The 17265-nt window shown below is 42.7% G+C and overlaps 1 protein-coding gene across 3 annotated transcripts in view; it reads left to right on the top strand.

Annotated features, from left to right (window-relative positions):
- Positions 1-5015: 5015 nt before the first annotated feature.
- The window catches only part of SPOPL (speckle type BTB/POZ protein like), a 69165-nt gene continuing 56915 nt past the window's right edge, over positions 5016-17265 (top strand). The window contains exon 1 of one of the 3 annotated variants that reach the window (XM_080667771.1): positions 5016-5251. The gene's annotated coding sequence lies outside the window, so the exon portion shown is untranslated. The remainder of the gene's footprint in view (positions 5252-17265) is intronic. The other 2 variants (XM_080667770.1, XM_080667772.1) reach the window with 2 other exon arrangements.

Below are 17265 nucleotides of genomic sequence, written 5' to 3'. Positions count from 1 at the left end.
TAAAAAAATCAATGGAGACTTCCGGGTCAAAGAATACAGAGGGTTTTGTGGCATGCAGGCCATCAGAGCAGAGGAAAGCTCTGCAGTGGTCTGAAGTATGGATGAGAGTCAACCCGTGATGTTTTGGAAAAGAAGAATAAAATGCTGCAGTCCCTAAATATCAAAGTGGGATGATCTGTTGGCTCTTCAGACAGAGCCTCATAGGGTTGAGCCAAGAAGATCTAAAGTGTGGTCCTCATCGGTGCTCATTAAGCTCAGAGAATGGCTCTTCTGATCTTTACTAACTGCCAACCTATTAATTACAATAAGTAAAACTCCCAAGTCAGCCACATACATTGAGGTGTCTGAATGATTTCCTATAGAAAATTGACAAAGGAGCAGCAAAATGAGTATTATAGTTTCTTGATGACTAAGGAGTTAGTTGGGTGATTGTAATAGCTAATGCCTTTAGCGATGTAAGCCTGATACAGGACAAGTGGAAGTACACTATGCTGTACACCAGTGATAAAACTCTTATTTTTATAGCAGCAATAAACTAAAGCCTATTATAATAGTCTAGTTTATTGAACCACTCCCTGACTAGAACTCAGTCAAGTGTCAAGGGTCATCAGTACCACTCATTTCTTAACTCCCAATTGGAAATCTAGTTAAAGGTTTATGATAGTTTGATTCCTTGAGCGTTTTACATTTATTAGTGCCTAATGGTTGACCAGTGGGAGAGAGGGCAGGGTATAATATTAAGGGGTTGAAATAATTAAAAGGTCTAGGCAAAAATTACATGTACTAATTTTCACTGTTTCTATCACATATCATGACATTAACAAAGGCCCATATGAGTATAGTAAATAACTTTAATTGTTCTTTATTCATGTTTGGAGAATGTGAATTTTTACACTATTATTTTTCTCTCCCCATCAAGTCACCAGCATGCCAGTGCTCTCTTTCACTTCTGTTTTTAAACTCTTGGCCTAAGACAACTTTGACCTCTATGGCTGATCTTATCTTTATCTGCTATTTTTATTTATTTTTTAAATATATTTTTATTGATTTCAGAGAGGAAAGGAGAGATAGAAACATCAATGATGAGAGAGAATAATTGATTGGCTGCTTCCTGCACTGTCCCCCACTGGAGATCGAGCCCACAATGCCGGCATGTGCCCTGCCTAGGAATTGAACTGTAACCTCCCGATTCACAGGTGGACCCTCAACCATTGAATAACACTGGCGGGGCATTTTTCTGCTATTTTTAAACACACGTTTTGTATATTAAATATATATGATTGCCAATGTAGTATTAATTTGAGCGATGGAGATCTTCAAATTTCAGTAAACTTGGGATTGTTACTGACCAAATGAGGAGACCTCGGTTCTTGTCTTCTTGAGGAAAAGATTTCAATCAAAAGACAAATTGTAGAAAAGAAAGCAATAATGTACTGACCACAGCAAAAATATACTTAGGACCATGAAACAGGCAAGGGCATAGAAGTAGCAAGAGAGGCTAGGCTGAGCTGCTTTGGCTCCCTGGAAAGTCGGAGAAAAGGGGGCCTTGGAGACAGGTTCAGAGGGTTAGTCTACTACTAGTCGCTGCCCTTTGCTCCCTGGTTGCAAGTCTCATAGGGTGCCTTAGGGACCCGTGGGGGAAGGAGTGGGGATGGGAATGGCACTTGCCTGCTGAGATGTGCTGGGACCTTCATTTTCAGTTTTAAAGGTGGGCCTTTAGGAGAGAATCAATAGAACATCCATTAGCTTTATGCTAATTTACCCAAAAGAGACTTATTCTCTTAATTAGAGGCCCGGTGCACGAAATTCGTGCACAGGCGGGGGGGGGGAGGTGTCCCTCAGCCCAGCCTGCACCCTCTCCAATCTGGGACCCCTCGAGGATGTCCAACTGCCCATTTAAACATCCCTGTCACAATCCAGGACTGCTGGCTCCCAACTGCTCGCCTGCCTGCCTTCCTGATTGCCCCTAACCACTTCTGCCTGCCAGCCTGATCATCCCCTAACCACTCCCCTGCCAGCCTGATTGATGCCTAACTGCTCCTCTGCCAGCCTGTTTGCCCCTAACTGCCCTCCCCAGCAGGCCTGGTCACCCCTAACTGCCCTCCCCTGCAGGCCTGGGTCCCTCCCAACTGCCCTTCCCTGCAGGCCTGGTCACCCCCAACTTCCCTCCTCTGCTGGCTTGGTCACCCCTATCTGCCCTCCCCAGCAGGCTTGATCGCCCCCAACTGCTCTCCCCTGCAGGCCTGGTCCCTCCCAACTACCCTCCCCTGCTGGCCTGATCACCCACAACTGCCCTCCCTTGCAGGCCTGGTCCCTCCCAACTGCCCTCCCCTTTTGGCCATCTTGTGGTGGCCATCTTGTGTCCACATGGGGGCAGGATCTTTGGACACATGGGGCAGCCATCTTGTGTGTTGGAGTGATGGTCAATTTACATATTACTCTTTTATTAGATAGGATAGAGGCCTGGTGCACGGGTGGGGGCCAGCTGGTTTGCTCTGAAGGGTGTCCTGGATCAGGGTGGGGGTTCCCTTGGGGCGTGAGGCGGCCTGGGCGAGGGGCCTGTGGTGGTTTGCAGGCCAGACATGCCCCCTGGCCACCCAAGTGGAGGCCCTGGTATCTGGGGTTTATTTATCTTCTACAATTGAAACTTTGTAGCCTGGAGTGGAGCCAAGCCTTCTGCTTGCTCCCAGACGGCAGCCATTTCTGTTGGGGATTATGTATCTTCTATAATTGAAACTTTGTAGCCTTAAGCAGAGGCCTGGGCCGGCCAGGGCTGCAGAAGCTTGGCTTCCTCCATCGCCGCGGGCAACCCTAGCCTCCTGCTCTTTCCAGCTCCGTGGCTGCAGCCATTTCCGTTTGGGTTTATGTATCTTCTATCATTGAAACTTTGTAGCCTTGAGTGGAGGCCTAGGCCGGCAAGGGCAGGCGGAAAGCTTGGCTTCCTCCATTGCTGGGGAAACCCAAGCCTCCCTCCTGCTCTCTGTGGCCATAGCCTTCTTGGTTGGGTGTATTTGCATATTCGCTCCTGATTGGCCGGTGGGCGTGGCTTATGGGTGTGGCTTATGGGTGTGGCTTGTTGGTATAGGGGAGGTACAGTCAATTTGCATATTACTATTTTATTAGATAGGACTAGAGGCCTGGTGCACGAAATTCGTGCACAGGGGGGGTGTCCCTCAGCCTAGCCTACACCCTCTCCAATCTGGGACCCCTCGAGGGATGCCCGAGGATCGGGCCTAAATGGGCAGTCGGACATCCCTCTCACAATCCAGGACTGCTGGCTCCCAACTGCTCGCCTGCCTGCCTTCCTGATTGCCCCTAACCGCTTCTGCCTGCCAGCCTGATCACCCCCTAACCACTCCCCTGCCAGCCTGATTGATGCCTAACTGCTCCCCTGCCAGCCTGTTTGATCCTAACTGCTCTCCTCTACAGGCCTGGGTCCCTCCCAACTGCCTTTCCCTGCAGGCCTGGTCGCCACAACTTCCCTCCTCTGCTGGCTTGGTCACCCCTAACTGCCCTGCCTTGGAGACCTGGTCCCTCCCAACTGCCCTCCCCTGCTGGCCATCTTGTGGTGGCCATCTTGTGTCCACATGGGGGCAGGATCTTTGACCACATGGGGGCAGCCATCTTGTGTGTTGGAGTGATGGTCAATCTGCATATTACTCTTTTAGTAGATAGGATTATTAGATAGGATTTGTCTGTCATGGGTTGGCAAATGGCACCTAATTAGATTTCTGTTATCTGTCTCCCTCAGTAGGGTGATTTAAGCTATTTACCCTTGGTTGGGGAGGAGAAATGCAAACTATTTACTCTTAAATGTCCTTTGTTTAGGAAAGACAGGATTTAGTAGGTGGCTGCAAACTGCTGTTTAACTATCTGTCCTAGTTTCCCTATTCCATTTGTCTTGGAATTTCCTTAACTTCTTATGATTCTACAACAGGATGAGTTATTCTTTCTGCTTCTCAGTTGCCTGAACTGTTAGATGAGAATGATTTCTACCAGAAAGTTGTAAAGTTGAGGGGATTAAAAAAGATCATACAAGTCGGCTTACAGTGCTCAATACATAGTAAAATAATATGTGCTTTCCTCCCACTTTCCTCCCATTCTCTTCTTGGAAACCCACATAAGCAATCAGTTTAGTGATGCCCAGTTGCGGTGGAATGACTTGGGGGTCCTTAAATGATATTCATGCCTGCTCTGGCAAGTCCCTCAAACCTCTTTAATGAGAATCTTCTAGGCAATTGGATCAATAATCTTTTGCCCATTGTTTGCTGAATAAAGTTGTTCTTTATCACCCATTTCTTTAAACTCCAGGTTGGTAAAGAAAACTTGAAGCAAAAGTCTGAAGAGATGAGGTTGGTAAAGTTTTCTTTACCAATGTCCCATCTTTGGAGACCGCCTGCTCCTGGGCTGCCCCTCGGCGGACCCCTCCCCTCCTTCCATTTGAGCTCATCTCCAAACAAAACTCATTCCGCTAAGGCGCTGATTTTTCTCCTTGGAGACTGCATACCGCTGTTTTTGTTTCAGCAGTTTATATAGTTCTGAGATCGCAACGGGGGCTTTCTATCCGGGCAGCCCCAAGGAAATTGTGCGCAGAAATTGTTTTTGCCTTTCGTACCCTACGTGGGTCAGCCAGACCAGTTAGGAGGTTTTAGGGAAGGAAAGGTTTAGGCTGGGCCAAAGTGGGGTACCGCAGGCCAGGTCCGTCCGCCTCCTCTTCCAGGCGGCCCGCCGGCCGGGAACCCGGTGCCCGCCCGCGGCCGCGGCTACTTCCAAAACCCGGCGGTAGATTCGGGATAGCCCGGAAGTGCCCGGCGCGGCGGCGGCTACTTCCAAAACCCGGCGGTAGATCCGGGCTGGACCGGAAGTCCCGGCGCGGAGAGGAGGGAGGAAGAGCCTCGCGAGTCCCACCGTCGTCGCTGCCGCGCGCACGCGCCCTCGCGGGCTCGGCTGGGACGGGAATCGCAACTCGGAAGCCAGAGCCCGGACGGGCCCGGGGCGGGGGGTGGGGGGGCGGCGGGGGCGGGAGCGGCGGAGGCGGCCGCCCCTGGCGGCGGGTTTGTTTATCCCAAGGAAGAAGTTTAGGACCGGGAGATAGGGAAGGAGGGCGGGCCGGGAGGAGGGATGCGGTTCGGCGGAGGCGGCCGCCACAGGGACTCGCCGCCATCACCTTTGCCTCCACGGCCTCCGCAGCCGCCGCCTCTGTGGAGAGGAGCCGTCACCGGGACTGTCCGCCGACGCCCCGCACGCTCGGGTAGGTGCCCCTCCCCCGCCGGGGTCCCCGCTGCAGCCCTGGCCGCTCGCCCGCGGACTCGCCGGCGCTGGAGCCGGCCTCCTCCTCCTCCCCTCACCGCGCCCCTTCCCATTGGTCGGGGACCCCGCTCCTGCGGCCTGCCTCCCCCTTTCTCAGGGTTGTCTTCCTCCCCCGCCCCTCAGCCCCACCCTCCTCCCCCCAGACCGCCCTCCCCCGGGCGAGTCTCTACTTCTCCTGGGACTCCCCCCTCTCAGCTCCCGCCTACCGGGAGCCCCCAGACTTATCACCACTAGCCTGGCCCCTCTCCTTCCTCAGTCTCCATCCTCCTCTGTACCCGTATGCCTCCGCGCCCGTCCGTTTATACCTGTCTCTTCCCACCCCTCCAGCGTCCAGATCTGTGCTTCCTCATCTCAACTATATACACTCGAAATTGTCATCCCTCTTACTCGAAATTGTCATTTTAGGGTGGATGCCCCCTCCCCAGCCAGTACCCCACCCAGCGGTCGTGCCCTCCGCCTTCTTACCTCCAAGCACACATAGCCCTGCCCTCTCCAATTCTCCCGTTCACCGAGGCACAGGCTAACTCGGCAGTTCTGGGCCAAGTCTTGACTTTTCCTCATTCCATTCCCTTCTGCTATCCTTTCTCCCAATTCCTCCTAAAGGGAAGGGGATGGTAGGATTGTCTCCCTCAAGGCAGTGGATCCAATAGAAATAAGATTCATTTTTGTTCACCACAACTCTTTGGTTTCTTTCTCTGTGAATAGTGTCATTCTGCTGTACTTTTGGGTCTTCTGATGCTTTGTCTATATCGGAGTAATCCCGGGCCTAGATTGTTCCATTATGATACTCATCTTACCCGTTTTAACTTACAGTTGAATCCACTGTTTCTTAGACTGGAAACTTAAGTAGTAAAAGGTTCATGTCTTGAAAAATTACATCCCTCCTGCCATAATGGGAAAGGTGGAGTATTTCAAATTACCCTGTTATTCTTGAGAGAAATGGTGCCTGGTGGTTAAGACCTCAGGCTCCAGCTAAACTGCCAGAATCTAAACCTCTGCCTTGCCATCTACCAGCGCTGGCCTTGGACAAGACATTTAATCTCTCTGTGCCTCAGTATTCTTACAACTATAAAAGGGGGATAGTGATATACTTCATAAGAAGGTGGTGGTAATTGCATGACTTAATGCAGGTAAAATGCAACCGTGCTTGGCGCACAGTAGGCATCCAATAATGTTCTTTATTATTACCTCTTGACTTGGTTTTACTATTGATAACTTTGAAAGAGGAAGGTAGAAATCGAAAGCTGGCTTTTTGCTCTTTTTCGCTTAATACCCTTTTTGATATAGATAGGATTCATATTTTGTTACTGTATAAAATAAATCCTTCTGGTGTAAAAAATATAGTGTTAACTCCCTAGTTTCAGGTAAGTTACCAGGCTATAAGCAGGTCAGTCCCAATTTCAGATACCTGCTTAGAAATTTTAAAATTTTACCTTTGAGAGTAAATGAAGTTGAACTATTTAGCAGAAATATCAGTGGAAAATGAGGATTTTATAGATATGAATTTTAGTACTACAAATTAAATACTCAAAATTGGTGAGACTCTTCACATCTATCTGTCCTTTATGTTGACTTGCTAACTCAAGGTAGAGCTTTGGCTTCATTCAGAAGACTGGTAGCTTTTCTCTCTTAACATGTTATGCTCATTCACATGACCATTCCTTGATGTTTCCCAAATTTTACTCTTTAAAATCCTGACAATTTTTGTGCTATTAGCTTACCTCCTGTGTATTATTTTCTTAATACATTTTTTGAAACAACTCACTTCAAAAATATCAAATAGGTACTGTTTCATGTTATAAATAGTAAAATTTTGAAATCTCAAATTGCTGTCCTAATTACACATAAAATTATGTGTATATGCAACTGCCAGCATAAAGATGTTTGCCCATGTGTAGCTTAATATCACTTTTGTGTCAAGTGGAATGTACTCCAAACTTTAGGTGACACTGCCTTTGCTTAAGCTATTTCCTGGCCTAGAATAACCTTTGCCCTTTCCCTGCATATCCAAATTCTACCCACCTTTTACCTCTTACTATTTCCACATGGTTCCTGCCAACATTGGTTTGTTTCTTGGCTTTTCTACTTTCTGTATTTTGTATTTTTGGCTTTGAATAATACCGGCAGGTCTCATTCAAGAAAAAATGACTCCTCTGGAATCAGACATTTAAAGTTTATGGTAACTTTGAAGGGGTGCAGTAAAATTGGCATTTGCATCTACTCTGTGCTAAGCACTATTCTTTTGGTTTTGTAAATATTTATTCTTGCCAAAAATATTTAATGAGCACCTTCTTCATGCCAGACATTGGGGATACATAAGAGCAGCCCTTCCCAACCAGGGTTTCAGTGAATATCAAGCCCTAATGCTTAAGGCATTCAAACTATATAATGAATTAACTCCTTTCCTATGCACCCAAAATGGTACTAGCTATATACCATAGTTGAGCGAAAGAACTGAGGAAATAGTTACTTAATTCAGTTTCTGTAGGGTTTAATTCTTACAGAACCTTGGTTGACAAAAGCTTCGTCAGAGAATAATAATACAGGGAATACTGGTTATATTAAAGATAATGATAATCTCTAACATTGATAAAACACTATGCCAAGCCGTGTTTCAAATATTTATATATATTAACTTGTTTAAACATCATAACAATCCTTTGAAGAAAGCTTTATTATATCTCTGTCTCACACATGAGGAATTGAGAAACAGAGCGGTTACTTAATTTCCACAAAATCATACAGCTAAGTCAGCAGCAGAGCCAGGAAACATGGTTGTAGAGCCTATCACCTCTCAGACCTTCCAATTCCATGTTGGTTACTTTAGATAGGGTTCATCTTTCTGAAAAATCTTTTTTCTTTTTTTTTTTTTTGCATTTGTTTGTTTTTTATAGGTTTCTCTATTTTTAGATTGTTTAGGAAACTAAAAAAAGATTTAACGTTATTAAAGCACCTATACACAGACTTATCCTAAGTCTTATATATGACTAGATATTGAAAGCATTTACCTTTGGTGGTCCTGCTCACTGTTTTGTTTCCTGACTTGGATTTATTCCTTAGCAAGAGTTTATTGAACAACTGATTTTGTGCCAGGCACTGTGCTAGGCTCTGGTGACACATGCAAATGGAGTGTACCTGTATTCATGGAGGCAAAAGTCTGTTGGGGAATAAAGAAACTAAACAAATAATTACAAAAATTACAATTACAGTTAAGATAACTGCCACAAAGGAAAATTATTGTAAACAGTGAAAGCCTGTTAATGTATCAAGGAAAGCTTCTCTGAAGAAAGGACTTTTAGACTCAAACCTGAAGAATCAACTGGACTTACTCAAGTATTGCTGGTGATTTCAGCTCTCTAGAACTGAAGAGTCCTGTTGGGGCTGGACCTTAGCACGTGAGGCTGGGTGATGTGAAATGAGACTGGAACAGGTCACACTGGTCAGTTATTGCTAAGCATTTTGTACTTAATCTTAAGAGAAATGGGAAGCACTGCAGAATGTTAAACAGCTGAGTAAGTTACTTAGATTTTCATTTTAAAAACACTTGGCTCCTCTGTGGAGGACAGATTGGAGAGGCAACTGTAAAAACCAAGACCACTTGGGCCAGTGCTACTCAAAATTATCTGGTTAAGGACCTGTTTTGTTTTGTTTTGGTTTCTAATACATACTGGTACTTTATTTTTTTTATTTTATTTTATTTATTTTTTATTTTTTATTTTTTTTTCAAATTTTTTATTAAGGTATTATATGTGTACATATCTTACCATTGCCCCCCCCCCACCCCACTCCCATACCTGCCCTCACCCCCCAATGTTTTGCATCCGTTGGTTACTCTTATATGCATGCATACAAGTCCTTCAGTTGATCTCTTATTTCCCCCACCTCTCCCTAACCTTACCGCTGTAATTAGACACTCTGTTTGATGCTTTACTGCCTCTGTAACTATCTTTTGGTTCATCAGTTTATAATGTTTTTCATTATCCCTAAATGAGTGAGATCATGTGGTATTTTTCTTTCATTGACTGGCTTATTTCACTTAGCATAATGTTCTCTAATTCCATCCAGGTGTCTACAAATGGTAGTAATTCCTTCTTTTTTATGGCAGCATAGTATTCCATTGTGTAGATGTACCATAGTTTTCTGATCCAGTCATCTGCTGACCGGCACCTAGGCTGTTTCCAAATCTTAGCTATTGTAAATTGTGCTGCTATGAACATAGGGGTGCATATATCCTTTCTGATTGGTGTTTCCTAAGAAACCATACTGGTACTTTAGTAACAATAAAATGAATGTTGTGGCAGTGTCAAATTACTATAAAAATTTCTAAATGCTCCCTCTTAGTTTTTACCTTGTAATAATAGTATGTGAAACAGTGTTGGTCCACAGACCACTTTGAGTAGAATTGAGTTTGGCTTTATAGCAGCTGAGGCAAGAGATGATGGAATCTTGGTCTACTATAGCGGTGATAGAGATAAAGTAGCTAGATTTGACAAATATTTGCAAAGTAATATTGATAGGATTTGATGATGGTTTAGATTTGGGGTCTAGGGAGAGGAGAAGGCTGATTTCTGGGTAAGCGGTTCTTGTACCTAACAGGGAATATTGGGGAAAATACCAGTTTTTTGTTTGGTAGTTTCTGGGAAGGGGTGGGTATTGATCATAATACAGTTGGGCATTGATGTTATAGTGTGGGAGGTGAGGGGTGAGATTGCCTAAGAGGAAAGTATATAGAGAGAAGATAAGATACAGGGAAATAGTCCCCTATGAATCTTCAATATTTAAACATGGGGGAAAAGAAATGGAGCAAAGGAGACTGAGAAAGTGTAGCAGAGGTTGGGGGAAATTTTCCTTGGCATCACTAAGGCCAAGGCAATAGACAGTTTGAAAAAGGAGGGAGTGGCTAATCAACCATGTTGAATGAAGCTGAGAAATCAATTAAGTTGGGAACTAAAACGTACACATTACATGAACAAAATTATGTATTTCTTAGCAGTCCATTTATCAACTATTTGATGATGAATTTTGTTTTAATCTGCCAAAGCAACAGTCCTAAATTTAGAACTAACTGAAATCTATAGCATCATCTGTATCTTCCTTCCTGAGCTCAGATTCATTTTTATTTATCAACATCTGGATATACTTAAATGCATCTCAACTCATTCAAGACATATTCAAACAGAATATGTATTTTAAGTACTATTTATCAGGCATTGAATACTAGACTTTTAGGAATATCATTAGAGCTCAGAGACTAGGAGCAATGAACAATTAAATATTGTTATAGTGTGATCAGAGCTGTCATAGCCGTTTACTCAGGTTGCCTTGGAAGCACAGAGAAAAGGTGCATTAGGGAAGGTTTTCTAAGGAAAGTGACACTTCTGCAGAGTGTTTCCAAAGGACTAGTGGAGAGGTGGAGACAGCAGTGCAGTGGTAGAAGAGTTTAAAGAAATTATATTCTAGGTATTTTGAAAGCATGCAAATGCAAGGAATTGTGGTTATAGCATATGGATGGTATATTAGTGAGGTTGGCCATGCAATTCAAAAGTTTTTCTCTTGAACTTGTACCTCTTTTCTGTTTTAATTAATATTATCACCACTCATAGTTACCCAACATGGAGATATCTTTTGAATATCTTCAAAAATTAAAGATTACCTTTGTTGTGGTATTGTCTAAGGTGGTATTTTATTTTGGCTGGTTAGCTTTATATTTCATATATCACACCTATACTTATAAAATTATTGAGTAACCAGTAGTATTACTTAAATAGTATTTCAGTTATGCTTCAGTGATATATTTTTTTAAATGGGAGAAATTTTATGCATATAATTTTTTCTCCAATTTAGAGAGTTAAATGAGGGCCTTGGTAAGAGTTGACTGCTAAACCTCAGATATATGGTCAGTGATGGTGCTTAGAGGCTCGGTAGTATAATAATAGCCCCTTGATACCTTAAATCATTGGTTCTCAACCTTCCTAATGCCGCGACCCTTTAATACAGCTCCTCATGTTATGGTGACCCCCAACCATAAAATTATTTCCGTTGCTACTTCATAACTGTAATTTTGCTACCGTTAATGAATCGTAATGTAAATATCTGTGTTTTCCAATGGTCTTAGGCTCTACAACAGCAGTTCTCAACCTGTGGATCACGACCCACAGGTTGAGAACCGCTAGCAGGGTTGCCTAAGACCATCGGAAAACACAGATATTTACATTACGATTCATTAACAGTAGCAAAATTACAGTTATGAAGTAGCAACGGAAATAATTTTATGGTTGGGGGTCACCATAACATGAGGAGCTGTATTAAAGGGTCGCGGCATTAGGAAGGTTGAGAACCACTGCCTTAAATGCTATTTTAGTTAGTTGCCGCAACATCTCAACATCCTTAGAATGATCTTTTCTACCATAGTGGAAAACAATTCATCTGTAGGGATTACTTTCTGAAGAAAACTATAATTGGCAAAACTTTAATTGGCAAGATCAAAGTCTCATAAAAATAGTGTGTTAGAAGGGAAAATGATAGTAAAATGGATTTTGAAAACACAGTAAATAAAGGTTCTAGGAGACATCTGCTTTAAAATAAAAGGGGATAGGTTATATCAAAACTTCGGATATACCTTTCTTGTGTTATTGTAGAAACATCTACTAAGTCAGTCTTCCTTAAATTTTATACTAAGAAAATTATAACTTTCAAAATTTATTTTTATTAGTTCTTACTGGCTTTAATATTTTTTTTACTCTTGCTTTCTCCCTGGTTTTTAGTTTTTTAAATATAACTAAATTCTTCTGTAAGAACTCTATGCTTTTTATATATTACTAGTGGCCCAGTGCACAGATTCATGCACATTGAAAGGAAAATAATTAGAAGAAATCTATAATGATAAAAGGGTAATGTGCTAATTAGACTGGAGGTGTTCCGGACGTCATTCCAGACGTCCTTCCTGACGAAGCCGGGGTCAGAGGGAAGCCAGCCCAGGTCCCGGGTGCCTGTGGGGGGCCCGAGGGAAGCTAGCCTGGGTCCCGGGTGCCTGCGGGCGGCCCGAGAGAAGCCAGCCTGGGTCCCAGGTGTCTGCGGGAGGCCCAAGGGAAGCCAGCCCGGGTCCCATGTGCCTGCCGGCAGCTGGAGATGGGAAGCCGGTGCCGGCAGCCAGGAGAAGGAAGGCCTACTCTTGCACGAATTTTCATGCATCGGGCCTCTAGTATTTTAATACTGCTATTTGCCCTTTCTCTGTAATGGATGCTGCTCGCCATCTGTGGGGTGATCGGCAGGGCGATTGGGCCCTGCTTGGCTCCCTCAGTGCCTGGGAGCTGGGCAGCAGCCCCGCCCCCCCACCGCCGCCACTGGTTGCCGTCTGAAGGGCGATTGGGCCCAACTTGCACCCGCCTTGGCCTGGCACTGCCTGCTCACCTGCTCCACCATCCCACTGTGGTCCCACTCTTGTCAGGGCCGGCAGTGCCTCCATTGCTGCCCACTGCCAGCACTGTGTCGCTGATGCCCACCATGTTCTGCACCACCTCTTGGTGGTCAGCACACGTCATAGCAAGCGGTCGAACTCCCGATCGAGGGGATAATTTGCATATTAGGCTCTTATTATATAGGGTTATGGTTTTTAAAAACAGGCTCCCTTTTCCATAATAATTATTAGCATTATATTCTGAATTGTGTTGTGAAACAGAACTTTACATAGTTAAAGATAGATTTAAAATTTTATCTACAAATATAAAATTTAATTACCTTCATACTATGGTTGGGATAGGTTGTTTATATACCTGAAGCAAAAGTATGGTGGGAATACTGTAATTCAGCTGTGCGATATGAATGTGCTTAGAAGATACTCCACACAGACATGCACAAACTCCTTTAGAGTTTTCATATTTGCTTTCATCCTTTATTAGATAGAGAAGTAAAAATAATTGGAAATAACAATTCAAAATGAAAAAAGAAGGGTTTCACTCATGTATTAGAAATGCAAGATTTCAAAGGTTGTAGTAAAACTGAAAACTAGTATGATGCTTTTTAAATATTATTTGAGATTTCTTAACTAAGGAAAAATTGTTTTCTGTTTGGGTATGGTTTCTTTTTTTAAAAAAAATATATTTTTATTGATTTCAGAGAAGAAGGGAGAGGGGAGAGATATAGAAATATCAATGATGAGAGAGAATCATTGATTGGCTGCTTCCTGCGCACCCCCTACTGGGGATCAGTGTGCAACCTGGGCATGTGCCCTTGACCAGAATTGAACCCGGGACCCTTTATACCCCAGGCTGACGCTCTATTGCTAAACCAAACCAGCTAGGTCTGGGTATGGTTTCTGAGACAAATTTAAGTTTTTTCTTGTGTAAAATATACTTGTATTCCTCCTTTCCTGTATTGTCTCTGCCACTCAGATAATTGATTTTTAAGGTAAAGAGTGCAGTTGTCTCAAGGCATTTTTTTTTTTTCATTGTGATTTGGATACAGTTTTTGGTGTTTTGCAGTGGGAAACTCCCCTAAAAGTAAATAGTTTCCATCCTATAATACAAAAACAAAATCAAACACAAAATTCATCCTGAAATTATCAAGGCAAATCCTATAATAAAGGAGTAATATGCAAATTGACCATCACTCCAACACACAAGATGGCCGCCACAAGATGGCCAGCAGGGGAGGGCAGTTGGGAGGGACCAGGCCTGCAAGGGAGGGCAGTTGGGGGCAATCAAGCCTGCAGCAGAGGGCAGTTAGGGGTGACCTGGCTGGCAGAGGAGCGAAGTTGGGGGCAACCAGGCCTGCAGGGAAGGGCAGTTGGGAGGGACCCAGGCCTGCAGGGGAGAGCAGTTGTGGGGAACCAGGCCTGCAGGGAAGAGCAGTTAGGGGTGACCAGTCCTGCATGGGAGGACAGTTAGGGGCAAACAGGCTGGCAGGGGAGCAGTTAGGCATCAATCAGGCTGGCAGGGGAGTGGTTAGGGCAGGGGTGGGCAAACTTTTTGACTTGAGGGCCACAATGGGTTCTTAAATTGGACCGGAGGGCCGGAACAAAAGCATGGATGGAGTGTTTGTGTGAACTAATATAAATTCAAAGTAAAGGAGCAGAGGGGAGAGCAAGAGAACCGGATAGAACAGCCGGATCCGGCCTGCAGGCCGTAGTTTGCCCAAGGCTGGGTTAGGGGGTGATCAGGCCGGCAGGCAGAAGTGGTTAGGGGCAATCAGGAAGGCAGGCAGGTGAGCAGTTGGGAGCCAGCAGTCCTGGATTGTGAGAGGGATCCCAGATTGGAGAGGGTGCAGGCTGGGCTGAGGGACACACACCCCTGTGCATGAATTTCGTGCACCGGCCCTCTACTATCAATATAAGAAGCTATCAAATACTTAAATAAATTGAATTTTATTTTTTAAAATATATTTTTATTGATTTCAGAGAGGAAGGAAGAGGGAAAGAGAGAAATATCAATGATGAGAGAGAATCATTGATCAGCCGAGGGGATCGAGCCCATAACCCGGGTATGTACCCTGACTGGGAATCGAACTATGACCTCCTGGTTCATAGATCAACACTCATCCACTGAGCAACACTGGCCGGGCTAAAATGGATTTTATTTAGTTCATTTTTTTTTGTTGGCAACTCTTTGGATCAGTTTGAACCTTTATTAACCAGTTATTCGACATGGCGGTTCAATTATGTCTAGTTTTGCTAGAGAAGCTCAAGTGGGATATAGGCACTCACTAAACAGATTTGGTCATTTCTGATTGTATTCCAAGTGTATTTTTGAAAACATGAAAACATTCTTTTATGTAAATATTTTATCAATGGCATTTGAGAACTGGCTTGAACCAAGTGATATTTTGGGGTATCTTGATTTATGCTTCACTGTTGATTATTTTATTCCCTCAGGTATTTTATTTCCATTGTCCTTTTGTCTATCTGCCTCCCCCCACCCCCCACCACAAGTCCTTTATAAAAAATTTTTTTCTTCATCAAATTTTGTAATGAAACCAGTATTTTTTCCTGTCAGAATATAACCAGGATTATTTAAACATGGACCTGAGTAACTGACAACTTACCCTCGTGTAAAATAGCTTTAATAGAATTTCCTTATAGGTCATTTTGGTTTAAAGGAATGAACTACCCTTTTTAAGGCACTTGTACCAGACAGTATCAAGTACCTTAGTTTTATTTTATTTCATTTACTTCTTATTACTAACCCATGAGGTGTAGAGAATATAAATTTTCAGTGGTACTTGTCATTAATTACCATATGCTCCATTATTTTATGTACCCGAAAGAGAGAGGGCACTATCAATTACAATTGTAAAATGCCATCAATTTCAGAAATGTTAAAATATGGAACATAAAATGGGTTTCTTAGAATTAAAGAAATGTGGCATTAGTGCTGCATCATTTTATGGTTATCACCCAAGGTCATCAAAATAGCCAACCTCCCAACATCAAGTCAGAATAAATTTTGTTCTGCTTTATTTCAAAGCTCTCCAGACAGCATAGCAAAGAGGCTAAGAGTATGTATCCGTCTACTATTTAAAGCTTTCGTTTTGTGACTTTAGGCAAGTTACTTACCATTTCTACTTAAGTGTACTCATATGTAAAATGAAAATGACAGCAGTGTCTATCTCAGGCTGTTCTAAGAACTGAATGAGTTATATTTACAGTTAGAGTAGTGTTTTCCACATAGTTTAGTGCTTTGTCTAAATGTTGGTTAATGAAAAATAGTAATGCTATGTCTGACCTAAGATATATCAGCAAATGATGTGCTTAAAGTGGAGGGGAAAAGGGCCTTATCAAATCATTCATTGATATTTTGTGCACAAAATGAATATTAAATTATTTCATTGATTTGTCTTTGAAAACTAATGTAAGATTGCAGTCTTGACAATTTTGATATCTAAATTGTATTTCTGTTTTCATAAAAAATACTTATGAAGGTTCAGCTGAAATCTGCTTTTCTTTCATCTCTGTTATGACATATTTAGTCAGAATATTGATGTGCTGTGATGAATGTCTTAAAAATAACTGTAATATACTTATGATTCCTGTCAACTTCATAAAGAATTCATTCAGAAATATTTTAAAGAGTTTCAATATTAAAGAAACATGTCTTAATTTTAGTTAAAATATCCCATTTTTCCATTGTGAAGTATATGGAAGAAAAGTAATACTGAGGCAGTTTTTGTTTATTTTAGTGGTTTTATATGTATATGATTTTGTTGCTTTGTCTTGAGATTTAAAAATCTTGTTATATACCCTGATAACAAAAATAGGTTGTGACCTTTTGAACTTGCTTTTTTTCCCTCATTCCCACTTTTGCCTTGTTTTTTTCCTGTTTTGAGCTCACATCGTTCATTTACTCCACGAATAGTTATTGACCCAACTATTAAATGCCAGGTTTTGTGTCTACAATGATGAATTAGAAATAGAATTGGAAGACTTACTATTTGGGGTTTATTAATCCGTCTGATCATTGAGTGCTTAGGCTCAGTGCTCATATTCTTTAAAAAAAATTTTTTTTATTGATTGATTTTAGAGAGAGGAAGGGAGGGAGAGAGAGAGAGAGAGAGTCGTTCCACTTATTTAGGTATTCACTGGTTGATTCCTGTATGTGCCCTGACGGATATCGAATCCACAGCCTTGGCATATAGGGACGATGCTCTAACCAACTAGGCTACACTTTTTTTTTTTTTTTTAAATCGTCATCACTACCCTGTTAGGGTAGGCCATTACTTTTCAAATGTAACTACTAAATATCAGGTGTACCTGTTCATAATGCGGATTTTTTTCAATAGATGGAGTTACACATATGTTGATATATATGCGATTTGATATGTAGACTATTTTGTTGTATTGACAGCAAGCTTCAAAACTTCATATGTCAAATTTTCTGAAGGTGTTAACATGATAGATATTTTTACGCTTAAAAATGTTGAATTTCGTGCCAAAAAAAGAGCATTTGCGGGAAGTTTTAATTC

The sequence above is a fragment of the Plecotus auritus genome (genome assembly GCF_963455305.1).
Source record: "Plecotus auritus genome assembly, chromosome: 5".
Lineage (NCBI taxonomy): Eukaryota > Metazoa > Chordata > Mammalia > Chiroptera > Vespertilionidae > Plecotus > Plecotus auritus.
This window is presented reverse-complemented; position numbering and strand designations above follow the sequence as displayed.